The sequence below is a fragment of the Vombatus ursinus genome, unplaced genomic scaffold, assembly GCF_900497805.2.
Source record: "Vombatus ursinus unplaced genomic scaffold, bare-nosed wombat genome assembly UNPS02014861.1, whole genome shotgun sequence".
Lineage (NCBI taxonomy): Eukaryota > Metazoa > Chordata > Mammalia > Diprotodontia > Vombatidae > Vombatus > Vombatus ursinus.
In genome coordinates, this window is record NW_020954639.1 from 11,386,918 (window position 1) to 11,404,560 (window position 17,643).

General features: G+C 41.1%; 1 long non-coding RNA gene across 1 annotated transcript in view; it reads right to left on the reverse strand.

The window, feature by feature from the left end:
• Positions 1-1,427: 1,427 nt before the first annotated feature.
• LOC114027464 overlaps positions 1,428-17,643 on the reverse strand; it is a 76,194-nt gene continuing 59,978 nt past the window's right edge. The window contains exons 3-4 of the long non-coding RNA XR_003567260.1: positions 9,642-9,722; positions 1,428-1,567 (exon numbers count right to left, since the gene is read on the reverse strand). This is a non-coding gene — a long non-coding RNA (uncharacterized LOC114027464). The remainder of the gene's footprint in view (positions 1,568-9,641; positions 9,723-17,643) is intronic.

Consider the following 17,643-nt stretch of genomic DNA (forward strand, 5'->3'; position numbering starts at 1 on the left):
ATGAATGTTAAAAAATGTTTTTACATGTAATTGAGGGAAAATAAGCTTAATATACAGATAAAATTAATGCACCTACGATAAGAAAAGAAGTGAAGGAAAAAATATTTGTATTAAAATTCTCTGATAAGGGGTTGGTATCTAAGATATGTAAATTTTATAATAAGTTTCAATATGTAAAACAAAGTTTTAATATACAAAATATATATTATACATAAGTTATATAATTTTACACATAGGTTATATATATACACATAAATTATATATATATACATATATATATGTATGGTATGTATGTATGGAGAGAGAGAGAGAGAGAAAGCTAATAGCCATTCTCCAATAGATGAATGGTCAAAGGATATGAACAGCTCTCCAAAGAATTGAAAAGTATCCATAACTACATGAAAGTATGCACCAAATCACTAATAAGAGAAATGTAAATCAAAATGCCCTGCTAATTGTTGTTAGACTTTTTCAATGTATCAATGAGTTGTGCTGATTTTTTTTTTCCTCCCTAAAAATATGATTTGTTATATGATATGGTTCTCTAGGAGGGAAAGGCATACTCAGGATAACCATGATAATGTAAGAAACAATAAATATAAAAAAAAACAACAAGAAAGAATGGTTTAGTACTGTATGGTCCAAACAAACTGGTGTAATTGCAAAACATTTCTCACCTCTTTGCCTTTGCCATGACTAAGTTCCCACTTCCCTTCTCCCACTTAGAATTCCTAGCTTCTTTCAAAGCTTGTTCCAAGGGTCAGCTACTCCTTGAGGCTTCTCTTGATCCCTTCAGGAATTAAGTCCCAATCTCCCTAATCCCCCACTGATTTCCTGATATTTATTTATGTATATATACAGGTGGTTTCCCACATGAAATGTAAGGAACTTGCAGGCAGGAGTTGGTTTGCTTTTGTCTTTGAAGATCTAGCCTATAGTAGGAATTTCATCTAGGCTTATTGGTTGGTTGATTGATTAATAGTGCCCTTGAGTCCTCTCCCAAGGTTTCCATAGCATAAAATCAAGATTCAAACACCCTCTCAACCGTCACTGAAGAGTCAAACTAACGTATGCTGATGCTTTATTTTTAGAAAAGATTAGCTCTGGGGAATGTCATGCAATGCAACAGATGAGACCAGGCATGCTTTGTTTCACAAGTTTGTTGAAGTGAGATAAGGTAGAACATCAAGGACAAAAGAGAGTCAAAATTGTATACATTAGGCCCATATCTCATTCATTCAATTTGAATCATATTTACTTCTTTTCCCAGGCTCAAGGTTTTAATATTCTTTTTCTTTTCTTTCTTTCTTTTTTTTTTTTTTTTGGTCCTGGAACAGAAAGAGTGAAGACTGGAAGCAGTTCTCTTGTTATGTACCAAAAAACAGGTGCAAAGATAATAGTAAAATTGCTTTTCTACCTGCCTTGACACTGATCAATTTCTCTTCTTCTGAAGCATCTATTTCTGCAGCAGCAAGAGAGGATGATGACTGTGTTAGGAAAGGAGGACAAAAAGAGAGTTGTCTGTTCAACTCCTTCTTGGTCCCACAGCTCTGCTTCTCGATGGCAGCTAAAGAGAAGAATTGGGGAATGAGTTTCTTCAGATTCCCATCTCCAGTGTAGAAAAATGCAAGAAGACTGGGAACTATACACAGATGGACTTGTCAGCTTGCATAGACTTCACTGTATACCCCTCCTCATTGGGATTTCTGAATCCTTTAAGAGAAGGCAATATCATGTGCATGGGTTTCCCAGCATCTGCCACCAAATGATGGGTCTGAAATGATCTTCTTGTCACGTGGATGAGGTCTGAGGCAACTAAAGTAGTTTTGGAGTGTGTGTGTGTGTGTGTGTGTGTGTGTGTGTGTGTGTGTGTCTTGGAAGACTAAGCAAAAAGTCAGGTATTATTTCAACATATAAAGTTTTCTATCCTACCTCCCAACTCTATCAATTGGCTTCTTTTTTAAAGTGAAGGAGAATTTTATTAGCTACAAAAAGAACAGATTCAGTTGAACTGTGCGGTGGTCTGTAGGTCACTGCTTGGTCAACTGATCAGAGGGCCAAACTCTTCATTCTCAGGCTATTACTACATGGAAGTGGGTATGCAGCAAAGCATGGTGGAAACACAAAACTTGGCTTCATCGTCCAACTGAAATACAGGATTTCCGGGGGTATGCTTGGAGCAGTATTCTGTGATTCCGGGCACTGGAGAGGCTAACCTTACAATGCCGGATTGACATTACATTCTAGGAGACTAGTCTCAGAGACTTGAAAGTAATATGAGATGTATATGCTGTGACAGGCTCCATTTAGATTGCTATATAGATAGGCCTAATAATATGGGAATATTCTCCTCTCTAAAATGGTAATTGAGTACATAACAGGACCAATTGAGAGGGCTTGGCCTTTCTTACAGACTGAATATTTAAGTATAAAATATTATATATTTGGTATAATCAATATTCTATGCACAGGACAGATCATTTGAAATCTCCTCTGTGTGTGAGCTTGCTCACGTCTCCATGAGCAGTTTTCTGTAACTTAGAATTTGCAGAAGGGGTAGCAGAGAAGCCAAGGGCAGCATCCAGGATTCCCAAACCAAAATTCTGGCAACTTTGGAGTTAGCTCTTGGGGGAAAAAAACCCCAAAAACCTGAATCTGCTTTCTCTGGTACTACAGTACTCTCTCTATTTCCATGAACCAAGAAATCAAAACATGGCAGTAGATGAAAGTACAAAACAGTACGTTAGGTTGTAACACTGAGCCAAGACATGACCTCCACTTTAAATCAGCTGTGTTCCATACGGCACCCATCTCCTTGTTGTGGGGCTCAGAATAGATTTTTTTCTTCCCCTAGAAACTGGGTTAAAGTGATCGTTCAGTTCCTGGGCCAGGCCAACCTGAAAATCCACCAAGAAATCCAGTTCTCCCTCTAAGTTTCTATTATGATGTGTGTCTCAGAACTCTGAAGCTTTGAGTATATTGACTATGTCTGTCACCCGAGCCCCAGCCTGGCTAAGTTCAGAAACTTATCTTTAGAGGATTGGACTTTAGATTGTATAAAGCCATCTACTAAGGAAAAGAGGAGATTGTACTCTGGTGGCAGAAGGAATCATCACAGATCCTGGACAAAATAAAATCAAATAAGTAGCTGAACTCTAAAGCCACAACAATGTTTCCAGAAGAAAAATACATCTGCTCCCCTTTGTGACATCAAGGACATTGCAGACCCTGTTTAACCTTTCCCTCTTCCTACTCCTATCAGGTGAGGGTCCCCCTTCCCACCACAAAAACTTAGGACTTCATTATCTCCAAGTGGCCGGAAGCAATTCCAGTGGGATGAGGGTCAGCAGTGTCCAGGGGCCTCATCTTACCAACAGCTTGATGAAGGCTACCTAGCTCTGACTTCATTCATTCTGGCTTTAAGAATAACTCTAGTGCAGGGAGAAGGTGATAACTCGAAGTGGGATGAGCAGAGTGGAGAAGGAATGAGGGTAGTTGACTGGAAGGACAAGGCTGGTGATAGTGGAGGGGAGAAGGGAGGGAAAGAAATCCTCAGCAAAGAAGAAAAGGAAATTCCTGTGGCCACGCCCACTGTCACATGGTAGATATGACTAAGCTCCATCTAAGTTAATAATTGTCAGCACTGAATGGACTGCTTCCTTGGCATCTGCAGGTTTCAGAGACAGCAGGAAACTAATACATTTCACAGTATGGAAGAGGAGGTTGAATACCTGGCTGGAGACAGCATCCAGACAGTGGAGAAAGAGACTCAGGGTTGAGGCCCTGAGCCTCTCCGAACCTCAGTTTTTAATCCCTGAAGGGGTTGCCCTACTAGATGTCCTGTACAAGACGATCTCCTATAGATCTGTCTGTGTATCCAGTCAAGCCAGTAACTAATTTCTAGGCCACCAAAGTCATGGGTTGTTTGGCTTTACAAACATGATCAGAGCTTTTAATCTCATCTAATGGTATTTTATTAGAAAGTATGAATCACCCCTGGACATTATCTGGTGTCAGAGTACATTCATAAGTAGTAACACCTTTGAAGGGTGAAAGAGGGGAGGAGTTCAGAAGAGATAAATATATTTCCAATCTACACATTTACATGCCTGTTACCAAACATTTCTAACTTCCTGGTTTCATGTTCACACGGAGTCTATGCTCCCATTCCAAAAGTGGGACCATAATAAATATGGCTGCTAAGAGAAATACCAAGATGGACACACTTTAAGAGAATTTGTTCTTCATACTTTCTCACTGCTCCTTGTCTGTGGTGATTAATTTCTTATTCCTTGGCCCCTCTGTGTAGGCCTTACCATATGCTTGGCATAACCTAATGTATCATCCATTATTTAAAATTCATTTCCCCTGTGAAGCTTAAGTAGAGTTTGATCTCCACATCCTAATCTTCCCCGTCAAAAGACATCTTCCTCTTAATTCAATAACAAACATATTTGTGGGCAGTTATGAAGATACAAGGACCACATGCATAGGTAAACTTATTAGTGTTATCACTTAGTCATTATTGTTTACTCATGTATATTGCAAGCTCTGAAGAAAGCATATGGTCCCCTTTCAGAACGTATCTGATGGTTGAGAACAAAAGCAGGTCCTTCATCAATATTTTTGGTGTTGGCTGAGGATTTTAAAATGGGCAGATTCAGTCTTTTCTCACCAGAAAACTAATACCACTTTCTATACCAACAAGCAATGATGCAGATCCCCAGTGGGTGTCTAGCATGTAACAATTACAGTAATCTAATCCTGGGCAGGAAGAAACATGAATCATCATTTCAAGGTCTAACAGAGCAATGTGATTAAAAGCAGGCCTTTCAATAGAAGCCTAACAACGTCCACTCAGCTAATAACAGAAAAATAGTTACTTCATTTTTACCAAAGGAGAGGGTGAACAGGGCCAATGCACCCATTGTTTTTTTTTTTAAGGGTCACCTTTAGAAGAATGATGCCACAGCAAAGGACAAATGAGATAATATTTGTAAAGCACTTAGCAGTGCCTGGTATACAGTAGGTGCTTTCCCCTTTCCCCCTTCCTTTCCCAAAGCATAATCTGTGTGTGTCATCCTTACCAGGGGCTCAGACTCTCCGGCTAACCTCTACCCAGTTGTCCATGCGGTCTTGGGAAGTCCCTTCACCTCTCGTCCTCTTAGTCATCTAATTAAGAAAATGAGAAGGTTGCACCAGAAGCCTGGTGAGGTCCCTTCTAGTTCCGATGTCGTGATTTCTAAACTATTTAATCTTCGAGTCTTGTGAACAACACTAAGGCCTACAGAGGTATGGCCATCCTCAAGGAATGGCATTCAAGATCCAGGGCACCATGTGAAGAAGAGCCAGGCCACTAGGAGCCCGAAAGAAGATGGACAACAATTAGCACAAAGAAGTCCCCGCTCTGCCTCCCTGCCTTTTTAAAAAACCACATCCCAGAAGTATGCAGGAAGTCAGATTTCTGATTCTTCTTCCAACCTTGGGAAAAAAAAAACCCCAACAACAACAAAACCCTCTTTTCTCCCATCTCCAAGGGACCACAGTATGAGTGGGCTGGGAAAGCTGCACATGGCACTCCCCAAACTCAACTATCACTCGGCTTCATAATTCTTGAGCACAGCTGCATTCAATTTTCTGTCCTTGGGGTTTTTAAAGGAACATTTCTTCTATGGCCAGGATTCTCAAGTTTTATGGTTATACAACTCTCTCCCAGGGCCAAAGAATGCTCAAAAAGTCTTAAACCCGGCAAAAAAAAAAATTAAGAAGAGTATCCAAATAAATGTGAACTCTAAAAGAAAAATCGCCCAAATTCCTAGAACTATAGGATCATAGGTCTAGACCGAGCTGGAAAGGGTCTCAGTGGCCATCCAGTCCAACACTCTCTCTACAGATGAGGAAACTGAGGCCCAGGAAGGTAGTTGTTCAACCAAATCTCCTACATCTCCTGCTAGGCTACCTAGGATGATTTTGCTACCCAATTATGGCCAAAATGCAGGATTGAGAGTGAAGGGGAAAGAGAAGTATCGTTATATGCTTCTAAAGTCTTTCTCTCTCACTCTACAATGAATTCCACTTGAAAGAAGATGAACAACTCTTAAACCACACCCTAAATAAAAAAAGAAGATTCCCCCCCCCACCCCCATCTACAAAGCAAAGTGCTTTCTATTTACTGGCACTGGTGGAGTAATAAGTATTAATATTTTTACTTGGAATCCAATTGATGCCATCTATATTTGAAGTGCCGGGGCCAAGAAAAACAAAAATGAGTGTTTGGTCATGCTAGGATAAAGCAACCCCTGATGCAGTCCTTCTTTTGCTGATTTATTGTCTTATGCAGAAGCGAACGGCTCAGCTCAATTACAGGACCAAGACCAGAACAGAGACGCCAACTACCCCTATCATTCCGTGGGCCTTTATCATGAAATACTTCTCTCTCTAAAGTTTACTAGCTGGAGTTATTTTAGAAGCAACAGCAAGTTTTTTACCTGTCTTCTTCCAACTTTGGCTCTGCATCTCACCTACTGTACCAAATTTCAAGGGGTGTTTGATCACAGGATTAGCCTCGGCTGCCCAACAAACATCAATTTCACATTTGGCGTGCCCCACACCCCCCTTAAGTTTTCTAAATCAGTCTCTCCCTGTGTCACCCACATTCATTGGATCAAACAGACCAGCAGAGTTCAGGCCTGAGGTTTGTGACATGTTGGAGGCCTGGCGGGATCACAAGATAAACACCAAGTCTTTGAGAACTGTAAAGCAATTTGCACAGATCTGCCCCGGGCAGAGAAAAGGAATCAACAACATGTCCCCGAGTTCAGTGAAAAGCTCAAGCCTGCCCAAGGAAGTGCATTTCTTGGAGATGGCCAGAGGAACACTTAAGCCTACCTTGTCCATCTCCAGACATGATCAGTGACCCAGGAATGTAGGCTTTTCTCAGGGGCTGCATCTTGAGCAGAACAGACTGACAAGCTCCTGTTAACCACTTCCTATCCTTTGGAACCCAGAAATACAACCTCCCAGGTCCAAGCGCCCTTTTGTACTTTCACCACTCCAAGAGAGTAGATTGATGTGATAATCACCCTCATAAATCAAGTCAATTAGAGTTCCCTGAAGAGTCCTAACTGTATAAGCACCACGTAGAAAGGAAGTCGGGGCCCTTCCATGAAGGCTGGTTCTTTACTTAGAGAGACTGTTTGGGCTCTTTTAGCCAAATGGGATTAGTTGGCATCACTTTCTTCTTGATATTCTCCTAAGTGAGTTATCAAATTCATTCTGGCTGACTAATCAGACACTTCTTACAGAGGAGTAATGCCCTGATAAATATAATGCCAAAAAAGCCCTCCCAAGCCCCATGCCCCAAAAATAAAACCTACAAAGGGCCTCTACCAGGGCTTGAAAAACAAAGAAGCCTTCTGATTTCGTGCCGAGCACAAAAGAGAGCACTGGATATTCCGAGTGTGTAGGCTTCACATAAAGAGTCAAGAGAAGCCTCCTAGAAGCATCCTTGCATATAGCATTTTGCTCAATAAAAGGGGTAAAAATTAGTATAAAGATCTTGTACAGGAGAAATGGGAAGAAATCTAACAACACCTCACTGTGCTGCTCAAAGTCATCGTGAGTGAGCTCTGCTTGGTCCTGGGTTCAAACAGGAGGTTTGCACGGAGAAGCAAAACAGGCTTTGGAGAGAGTCTTCTTCCAACGTGTTTAAGGGGAGGCTGGGTCACTAATTGATAACTAATTGATCACTAATTTTAAAAATATATGCTTTAAGACTATATAAATCAAGAGAACTCATTAGGCAAATATGTAATGACCCCAGCCAAATTACCTCTGCTCCACAAGTAGGCACCAAGATGTTTCTGGGAGAAATATAAATTTCTGCGGCTTGGTTTGCTTCTCTGTTTTTGTTGTTGTTGTTGTTTTTTGTTGTTTTTTTTTTAGGCAATTGGGGTTAAGTGACTTGCCCAGGGTCACACAGCTAGTAAGTGTCAAGTGCCTGGTCTGAGCCTGGATTTGAACTCAGGTCCTCCTGACTTCAGGGCCAGTACTCTATCCACTGCGCCACCTAACTGCCCCTTGGTTTGCCTCTCTGGTCAATATAGGCAACCTCACTGCGACTATCACCATGTCCACGCTGTCTAACGGCTTGCACTTCACCTTGCCCTGCCTTTACCTGCTCAATGAGTGTCTTCACCAGCACCAGAGCAGATGCTAAAAACATGTGAAGCCAGATAGAACACGGGAAGCTACAATTTGGCCTCTGAGGGATCTGCTTTAAGAACATGTCTTGTCTAAAGGCAGGAGGTGCGCCCATAATCTGGTCTCAATGCACAAACAATTCAACATAAACTTTGTAAGCATGCCTCCAATGAGTCTCCCTCTTTCTACGACCTCAAAATTATCTCCCAGTCCACGTGAATTTGCAGTTGCTGAAAATGAAGCAAGTGATGATGATTCTCCTCTCGTAGCCATGCTGGAAAGACCTGCCCTGAGGTTAGGCTACCCAGAACTATTTTGCAACCCAATTATGTCACATATACTGGGTGAGGGGTATCATGGGTGAAGGAGGAAGTCCCTATCATCTGGTTCCAACAGAGGCAGTTTAGACCCAGGACAGCTCCAAGGTTGGGATGTCTACAACTTTACTGTGGATTTGAGTCATTCAAGGGTATACCAAGAGAGCCAATTGAATTGAGAGTCCCCAGAGTCTTAGATAATAGATCCAAAAATCCACAATGGGGATTTCTGTTTTTGACTTCAATCTATTGCTCCAATGCCTTAAAAGCTCTGGGCTCTAGAAGATACAAACCCCCATACCCACAACTTAGCCGAGCTGTACATTTCACAGGGCTGACAGCTCCAGAACTGGGAGGGACTTCAGAGACCTCCTTCCTTTTACATATGTGAAAAGTGAGGCCCCAAGAGGTTAAGTCGCTTTCCCAAGGTCACACACACCACACACAGCAAGTGTCAAAGGTAGGCGCTGGTTGAACCTTAGTCCTCTGCGCTTTTCCCTGGACCAAGTGCATCTAGAGAAAATGGTGTCAGGGAACAACACAGGGACATATAAGAAATTGTTCAGGTATTCATCCCAAATCGCCGATCTACTCTCTTGCCTTAAGATGACAAAGTTTCTAGAAAAAGCTCAGCATAATAGAAAGAGTGCTTAACTAGAAATCATCTGAGGGGCAGCTCGGTAGCATGGGTCCTGAAGTCAGGAGGACCTGAGTTCAAATCCGGACTCAGACACTTACTAGCTGTGTGATTCTGGGCAAGTCACCTAACTCCAATTGATTCCCCTCATCCTCCCCCCAAAAATAGTAATCACCTGACTAGTGAGTCATCTCCCTACCACCTGTGTAAAGTCACTACCTAAACCTCCCTTTTCTTACGTAATAAGAGATAATGTCTGTAATATCTGTCAAACAGGGTTTTCTATTAAGAAAAGCACTTGGGTAATCTTAAAGCCCCATAGAAACGTGAACTATCATTGTTATTTTACCTAGGGCACTGATACCTTTCAGAAATAGTTTCTAATAGTTTACAGGGAGACCTAACAATTTCTCTGGATACAGACAAGGTGAGTCAAGCATTAGCCACAGAACGGTTACCCACAATGGTCCCCTATCCCCACTTACTTCAATCTTTGATCTTCAAATTGTGATGAAGCTGCACACCATCGTTCTCCACCTTCTCAAGGGATCAAGGCAAACTCTTCTCTAAAGAAAGAGGGAGAGGGGAAAAAACCCATAAGTCACTATTTTGCCATCTGGGAAACAATAGAGCAAATGACATGACAACCTTGCAGATTCCCAAAGCAGCCCAGGGTCTTCTTCAGTGATTAATTTTCTGCCCCAGAAGTGCTTTTCATTCACTGTCATAGTGAAATTGAAGGATGGTGGTTTGTCCCATGTTAAAACACACATACAAACAAACAAACATCTATAAAAATGACTTGCTAAGATGATGGCTTTTCGCTTTCACCTAAAGTAAGTTAATTAATAAGCTCTACCATAATATGCTCCACAGATCTTTGGTTTTATTTTTTTTCCTGTGTTCTGATTTCCCCATTGTCCCAGGATATGTATAATGTTGTTATGAGCCTTTTGAGTACAGATGAAAGCTATGTTATATAATTATTGTCACTGCTCAAATGTAAACTCATATTCCTTAGAAGTATTTGGGGCATTGGCGAGAGTGGGATATAAAACCTGGAAAATATTTTGGAATAGCAGAGAAGGTAAGGATTACTTTTACCTTTACCCAGGAAAGACTTAGAGAAAAGAGCAGCTTGGGAAGGGCTGACCTGAGAAAGATGCCCAAAACAAATTTGTTTAAAATATTCCACGCGAAAGTATCAAAGAAGGTTGGATAATCCATATGAGTGCTTAAAGAACATCAGTTTGACCTGAACTTGTAGCTTATCTGGTATTGGATAAAATAGGACAGTTTCCTTAAGAGGAGGGAGAGAAAAAGAGAAGAAAAGTGAAACCAAGAAAACAGATAATCATTAATCCGTTATCTCTGTAACTCATTTATCTGTGAACAATTTGGAGCCATAGTTTTTTTCATATTGTGTAATAAAATATGTCCTTGTACTTTAGAGCTAAGTGGTATAGAGCGGCTAGAGTGTTGGACTTGGAGTCAGGAAGACCTTAGTTCAAATCCTGCCTCAGAAACTTACTAATTGTGTGACCCTGGGCAAGTCACTTAACCTCTATCAGCCTCAGTTTCCTCATCTGTAAAAGAGTGATGATAATAGCACCTACCTCAATGGGGTTGTTGTGAAGATCAGAAGCTATGTAAAATGCATCATAAACCTTAAAGCATTATAATAAACATTATTATTATTACTACTACTAATGCTACTACTCTAGCAAGGCTGCAGAAGTATGGGAACTGCTGATTCTCTCTGGAAGACAGAGGGACAAGGCCAAAATCCAATTCTAAAGAGAATTTAATTTTCTTAAACTTTCTGAGTAGTGGCAGTGGGCAGAATCAACAACAATGGATTTCCAGAGCTTCCAGTTCAGAGTTTCCAGGCTATTTCCTGGATATTTCCATTATATCTCCTCTCTAAACACAGATAGTAAGCACTTGTTTACTATAAATTGCTTCTTTTTTTTTTACTAGTATTCTATTTTGGGAAACCACATTAAGATGCTTCACACAAAAATAAAGGCAAAGCCTCCCTGGCCTGGCACACAGTCCAGGTGCTTGATAAATGCCTGTTGGATTGAGAGTTGTAAAATGGCCTGTTCTGTGGACAAAGGCTATCAAAAAATTGGTGTCCCCATGACATGTCCGTACTCAGCTTTCAAAGCTCTTTACTCATTTACAGAGCTTCAGAGTGGGGTGGAATCTATCTTCAAAAAGGTGATACCAGACTGAAGTGCTCGCTCCTGTTTCCCATTGCCCTGCTGGGACACCAAAACCCCCACTCAACTAGGACACCAATAGGAAGAAAAGACAAGATGCTCCCTCCCTTCCTGGTGGCAAGTTAGCCCTGAGGTTCTCACCAACTAAAAAGCATTGCTATGTGGTTCGATTCAAAGGCCCAGTAATATATGAGCCACTGGATGTGGCCAATGATAGCGCAGTCCTGAGCACAGGGGGCATGCTCTGCCTGATGCCAACCCCACTGAGACTTGACCACGTGCAGTCTCGTTACCATGTGCAGAAGAGGCTTGTGGTTGACTGCTGAGCCTGAACCAGGAAAGGTACTGAGGGGTCAAGGCTTTTCCTCTTTCCTGACTGGCCCCATTGGAGAGAGGAGCATTAAGTCTCTGCGGCTGCTTGGCTCACTGCCAGCAGTCACTTCTGTTGTGTCTATTCTTTCTGGCTTACAGGTAGAAGAGTGTCAGATGAGGTTCTGACCTTGTGAACATGAAAAGGTCAGAGGTACAATCTGCCAGTGACCCTGAGAGATGACGTTGATGCCAGATGTTTCACACAGCAAGCCCTGTGAGGGGCTGAGTCCTAAGAGATCGACTGAACCCAACCTACCAGCGCTCAAAGGCAACCAGGAGGGAAAAGTAGCCATTCATCCATTCCCTGTGCCATTTTTAAAGTGGGGCAAAGGCTATATAAAAACTACTTGAAATTTGAGCCCACTCTCCCTAGGAACTGGGATAGACTAGGAAAGAGCAGACCTCTGGACGTTGAGGAGAACAGACTTCTGTTCCTGCTACATCTTTCTCACTAACTATCCCTTTGAAAAGAGTAATTGAAGTTAACTGGTTAAAGGATACTGTGGCACCAATCACAGAAAGATATTGATGACAGAAAGGATATGCTAATGGTAATTGGAAATTACTATTTGGGAGAGGGCTTGAGTCAATGGCATTAGAGAAAAATACTCCCCCAAATAGCTCAGGGGCACCCCTAGAACTAGGTGGGGGAGATGTAGTCAGCCATATTCTCATTAGTGACAGTGGGTTAAGGATCATAAAAGCTTAGTGAAAGTTACACATGTCTTTGAAGACAAAGGTGCACACAGACAACAAACCACTAAGGTTTAAAATTGATTTTCTTTCTGTGGCAATATAGAATCACTCTTTTCCTTTGACATAAGTCTATTCGGTGTTCTGTGGTATGATTTTTTTCCCCCTTAATATACCTTGCCATATAAACTATAACCTGTCTAATTAACCATTCCTTAAAATAAATGAAACAAAATAAATCATAGGAAAAGTCCACAGTTAATACTATATTTGCTTTTCCCCCCTGAATACTTGTGGAATTAGAGGTACTTTAACCCCTGAGAAGGACTTCGTTAGCTACATTACTCAGTAGAATTCACTGTCAAAAGATGTCTCCCTAGTTGGGGGCTAGACCCTCCTCCCCTCCGTCCCCCAACAAAGACCAATGGTCAATACAGCCTTAGTTACAAGGAAAATAAAGTGGCAGAAATTATTTTCAGAATGTTTAAACAAGTGAGGAATTTTCACTTGATGCTTCTGGTTAGCTGGATAAATGTTTCTTTCTTCAGTCCCAGTATTCACTGTGCCTAATGGACAGCTCTGTCCCAATGCAGTTTTTTGGGGGGGAGGTAGGGAGGGGAGGAGATAGTGGCATGGGGGAAGAGTCCAAGCCAGGAAAGGCTTTTCACCACCTTGAAATTCTCTGAAGAATTTTTTAGAAAGTGACCCATGCCCTTTCGATCTGCCTGTGTGACCATGACCAGGTCTTTTTCCTGTTTCCTCATATGTAAAATGGATGGGTCATACTAGTTGACTCTAAGATTCCTTCCAACAGTAAAACTCTGTTCCTGGGTAACTATTCAACTCTTCAAATGTTAGGCATGAAAGGGACTGGGGAGGCAGTATGGTATAGTAGAAAGGGGGCTGGATTTGAAGTCAGAGGACATGGGTTTAAATCCTATCACTTCCTACCTTAGGAAAGCCACTCTCTGGGTCTCAGAGGTGGGACTAGTTGACCTCTAGGTCTCTTTAAGCTCTAAATTCATGGTACCAGGACTTCCAGGTGAAGTTATTCTGAACAAAGGTCAGAAGAATGAACAAGAGCTAATGATATCTCTGAGTTCAAATCCGACCTCAAACACTTGACATTTACTAGCTGAGTGACCCTGGGCAAGTCACTTAATCCTAATTGATTCATAAAAAAAAAGAATTAATGATATCTGATCATGGGGAAGAGAAAAAAATTAATAATGCTACTTCCTATGCAAAATTGTTTAAGTTCTACAATATATTTCCCTACTACTACCCCAAATAACTGGTAGGGGAGGGAGGGAAAGGGAGAGAGGTTTAAGAAGCAGAGAATTAGTTTCCTAAATCCTTTGTGATTCCTGACTCCAATCAAAACTTATTTTTCCTGTGTCCTATCCCTCAGATCCCTAGTATATCTAGTGAGCAATTAAACTCATGTTATGAAGCATTACTGGCTGTTAGTGATAATGCATTATTATGGAATATTTTTGCATTTTAATAGGGGCCTTCGGGATGGGGGTGGGGGATTAGGGGGTGAGGGAGGAGGGTGGGGAACCTTAATCCAAGGAAGGATCTGAAAATGATCGTTTCAGGTGCCCACATTGGGGTCGAGACTCACAGTTTAAGAAGTGCTGAAGGGGTCAAGAGTAGAAAAAGTTTAAGAAGCCCTGCCCTAGACTATAGAGGAATGGTATTTTTAAAAGAGAACAACCTTTTAGCATGATCAGATCACAATAGGAGGCCCACCACTAGGGCCAGTACTGCCCACAGTAAGGCCAATCTGGACAAGTGGTGCTCAAATAGGTAATTTCATGAACAGAAAGAAGTTACTACAAAATGTTATTGGAAAATGTAGATTTCTTTATTTGGTCCTTCTAAGGACCTGCCTGATCTTCTGAATGAACTCTCAGGCTAGGAAAAGTCATTGGCATACTTTCTAGCAATGACCAATCCCAGGAAAAAGAGAAGAAATATATCTTTTTGGGTGGAGGTAGGAGAAGGAGAGACAGGGTTAAACTTTCAGAAGAATTTTGTCTAGCAGGAGAAATTTGTTAAGATGCCTCAGATAGGAATTTAGTGCTTATATAATTAAACATGTAGCTTTAACACACCTGTTAAGAGGTTTTATAAATGCTTACCATCTTGGGGAGGGAGGGGTAGAATTTGAAACTCTAAACTTAAAAAGAAAAACAAATGTTAAAAAATTGTTTTAAGATATAATTGGGAAAAAATAAAATATATTAAGACAAAGGTAAAAAAAAAAGAGAGGTTTTATAAAGTATTTGCCATCTTCCTTCAAAGAACCAACCTGTACCCATTACCAAAGCTATGGCACCTGGTTTTCTGCTAAACCGCTCTCTCCCTGGCTAGTTTTCCTAGAAGGTAAAGCTTCTTTCTTCTCAGAACATTCCTGGAAGAATGTGCCCTCACATGCCAAAGAAGTATTTTAATTTCTGATATCTTTAGTCCCTTAACCTGCCTATGCATTACCTAGATCCTTGAAGGACCAGCTTAAACTTAACTTTGTCCTTGAAGCTTTTCCTAAATACTCTGATCTCCAGTCAGGACTTCTACATAATATCCTACCTTATCGTTAGATTTCACATGTGTGTGTCTCTTCTCCCCAATTCAACTGCAAATTTCTTGTATGTAGAGACCATGTCTTTTGTGCAACACTTTAAGTATTCAACAACCCCTTGTGTATGGGAGTGGAATTTTGGGCTTTGGAGCTTCAGGGATTCTAGTATTTCTTTCAAGACTCTGGCCCTTGTGTTTAAATCAGCAATCCTACCCGCCAGGCATATGGCCAACAACAGAAAGAAAGGTAACACTTATAATTCACACACACACATACACATACACACACACACACACACACACACACACCTTATAATACATACATAACAAAATTCATATATAACACAAAATATTCACAGTAGCACTCGTTGTACTGACAATAAAAATAATAGCTAGTCTTTAGGCAGAGTGTCCCAAAAGGCTTAGAGTAGTTTTAAGCTTTAATAGCTTATGTGCAGTTTTAAGCTATTACAGCTTAATTGAGCTATTAAAGCTTAGAAGTGCCCAGACTTTGGGACACCCTACAGAGTGCTTTAGGGTTTTCAAGTCACTTCACAAATGTTGTCTCCCATTAAGGTAAATGCTCTTATTACCCCCATTGTACAGATAAGGAAACTGAGGGTGAGAGAGGTTAAATGGTTTGCCTAGAGTCACACCGCAAGCCAATATCTGAGACAGGATGCAACTCCAGGTGCTTCTGACTAGAGTCCAGCAAGGTCCATCTGTTATGCCACCAACTGCCTGAGAATTGGAACCAAAATGAGTGCCCATCAAATAGGGAACCACCAATCAAATTCTGGTATATGAATATAATAGAAGATGATTGCATCAGAAAAAATGAAGAATGACTAATGTGAAAATAGGTCCAACGTGAATGTATATGTAGAGCCTATATCAAACTGCACACCATCTTGGGGTGGGGGTAGGGGGGAGATGGAGAGAAAATTTGGAACTCAAAAGCTTATGGAAGTAAATTTTGAAAGCTAAAAATAAATAAATACTTTTAATTTAAAAAAAAAGAAGAAATGAATAAGGAATTCAGAGAACCACGGGATAGAAAGAAGTGATGCAGAATGACTAAAGTAAACCATATACAATGATGTAATGTAAATAATGTAATGTAAGCAATGCTGTAATGTAAACAATACAGCAATATAAACAATGACAACATTAAAAAGTAATCAAACTGATGAATGAGCTTAGCACAGTGCCTGGCATATAGTAGGCACTTATTAAATGTTTATTGATTGATTAATGAATGCTAATCTCAGTCCTGGAGAAGGGATGAGATAATAAATATACCTTCTTCCTCAATAGAGGCAGGGGACTATGGATGTGGAATGGGACATAAACGGTCAGATTCAGTTTGTCTTTTGTTTGCTTGGAGTGTATTTCTTTGTTATAAGACAAGTTCAGGACAAGATATGGGAAGAAACAACTAGCTAATAATAAAACTTAGCCAAAAATAAAACTTAGAAAGGAAAAGAAATAGACTGAGGTGCTCCTTAAGACCTAAGCAAAGCAGCAGCACTCTCCCAGTGACGGCTTTTGGAGGCTGGCCTACCACCAAGTGCAGGAGGATGTTTTGAGACAAAATAGCAGCTGACGTAGATGACACATGAAGTTGATACATCTAAAATAAGCATCCCAGTCCTCATTGGCTAAAGTCAGAAACTCCACCAACCTCTCTCTGCGTTTGGGTCTGTGTCCTCTGCAGAGCTATCTGATTCTTTGTTACCCTTAATGCTTTGGGCATTTGGAATTCCCACATTTCCTTCATCCAGGTATAGAAATGATTAGGTAGTCTCCTCTCCCCCTGCCTCTCTATAGCTCAGCAACGCTGCTTATAGGAGGTCCCCAGGTTATAGGGTTGACTGCCTAGGGAGTTGATAAAAATAAACAAGCTCCCTTTCCCCACAGGTGAGAGTTTGGTCTTGAAAGGGGTGAGGTCTTCGGTTTTATTCCTTATGTATATTTGCATATGAGAAGCCCTCCTGGTCCTCACTAAGGCTCATCTTCCCCTTGTCTGAACTATGGAGCTTAGTCAATGCCACATTTAAGTGACTCTATCACATATCTCTATCTTGCATTCCTGATAGAACTTTGAGCCTCCTGAGGGCAAGGACAAAGTCTTAGATCTCCTTGCATCTTACCCAGTGCCAAGCACAAAGTAGGCAAAGAATAAAAAAATAGAAGGGATAAGGGAAACTAAAGGAATGGGCGGATCCCAACTCTCATTCCTGAGTTAGGCAATTGCAACCATGCCACCTAATCACTTTGGTTAACTGCCCCCTACTACAGGTGTGAACTTTTCTGGGTGTGTGTCCAGGTCTATGCAAACACCAACCCTATTTGAAAATGGGCCTCCCTACCTGCCTAGGACACAGAGTGTCACAATGGAGCTGTGGTGGCAGGGGTGGCTCTTCCACAGTCACAGAGCCTGGGCAAAGTCCCAATGGGGAAAATTAATTCATATGAAAGAAGAAAGAGGAGAGGATATCCCAGTAAAGAAACATGAAGAATAAAATTGGTTAACACATCTGAAGCAAAAACATCTTTTTTTTTTCCTCTTAAGTATGAAGGGAGCAGAGTGAAGAAAAAACCGACAGGA